Genomic DNA, 1703 nt, shown 5'->3' on the forward strand with positions numbered 1-1703 from the left:
TGAGCGGCCGGTCTGTATGTGGGATCCAAACCCTTGGCGGGAGCGCCGCCGCACTCCCAAGAGGCGCACTGTAGCAGTGTGCCACCGGGCCGGCCTTATTTCTTTTTCTTGTCCACTTGCTCTGACTGGAACTTCCAATACAATATTGAATAGAAGTAGCAAAAGTGGGCATCTTTGTCTTGTTCCTGGTTCTAGGGGAAAAGCTTTTCTTCAGTCTTTCACCGCTGAGTATGTTAGCTGTGGATTTTTTCATCTATGGCCTTTATCACGTTGAGGAAGTTTCCTACTCCTTCTAGTTTATTGAGTGTTTTTAGGAAAAAAAGTGTTAAATTTTGTCAAATTCCTTTTCTGCATCATTGAGATGATTATATTTTTCTTTTGTTCTGTTAATGTGATATATTACATTGATTGATTTTTGCATGTTAAGCAATTCTTGCATTCCAAGAATAAATCTCACTTGGTCATGGGATATAATCCTTTTAATATGCAACTTTGGTTTGCTAATACTTTGTTGAGGATTTTGGGAGCAGGGGTGGCTGGCTGGTACAGAGATCTGAACCTGTGACCTTGGTGTTATAAGACTGTGCTCTAACCAATTGCACTAACTGGCCAGCCCCTATTTGCTGAGGATTTTTGTGTCAGTATTCATAAAGGATATTGGTCTGTAGTTTTCTTTTCTTGTAATGTCTTTGTCTGATTTTGGTATCAGTTTAAGAGTTTTTTTGTTTGTTTTTTGGTTATTTTAATATGTTTTTTAGTGATACAAATCCCTTTTCAGATATATTTTCTCTCATTCTATGGGTTGTCTTTTCCCTCTGTTTTTTGTTTTTTGTTTTTTTTTTAAAGATGACCAGTAAGTGGATCTTAATCCTTGACTTGGTGTTGCCAGCACCACGCTCACCCACTGAACTAACTGGCCATCCCTACATGGGATCCAAACCCATGGCCTTGGTCTTATCAGCACCACACTCTCCCGAGTGAGCCACGGCCGGCCCCTGTCTTTTCCCTCTCTTGATGGTGTCCTTTGAACACGAAAGTTTTAATTTTGATGAAATCCAATACGCCTGTTTTCTTTTGTTGCTTGTGCTTTTGGTGTCATAGCTAAGAAATTACTACCTAATCCAAGATCATGAAGATTTCTGCCTACGTATTCTCCTAATAGTTTTATACTTTTTAGCTGTTACATTTAGGTCTTCTAGTCCATATTGAGTTAATTTTTGTATCTGGTTGAAGGTAGAGGTCGAAATTCATTCTTTTTATTATTTATTTATTTATTTATTTTTTAAAAGATGACCAGTAAGTGGATCTTAACCCTTGACTTGGTGTTGTCAGCACCACTCTCTCCCAAGTGAGCCACAGGCTGGCCCTTGTTTTGTTTTTTTGACAGCTAGCTGGTAGGGGCCAAACTCATTCTTATGTATGTGGTTATCCAGTTTTCCCACCACCATTTGTTGAAAAGACTATAAATTGTTTTGACACCTTTGTTGAAAATCAATTGATCATAAATATAAGGATTTATTTCTGGCAGGACATTTTATTTTATCTTATTTAATACATTTTTCTCATTTAATTAGTCCTACTCTTTAATTCTAGGGAAGTGCCTCTTCTGTGACTTCGATGGGAGTATATAGTTTAAATGAAGGTGTTGTAAGGTCCTTATACTGTTCTAGAGTATGGAAATTTTGGTCAACATTAGGTTTTTT

The sequence above is a fragment of the Galeopterus variegatus genome, unplaced genomic scaffold, assembly GCF_000696425.1.
Source record: "Galeopterus variegatus unplaced genomic scaffold, G_variegatus-3.0.2 Scaffold162, whole genome shotgun sequence".
Classification (NCBI taxonomy): Eukaryota; Metazoa; Chordata; class Mammalia; order Dermoptera; family Cynocephalidae; genus Galeopterus; species Galeopterus variegatus.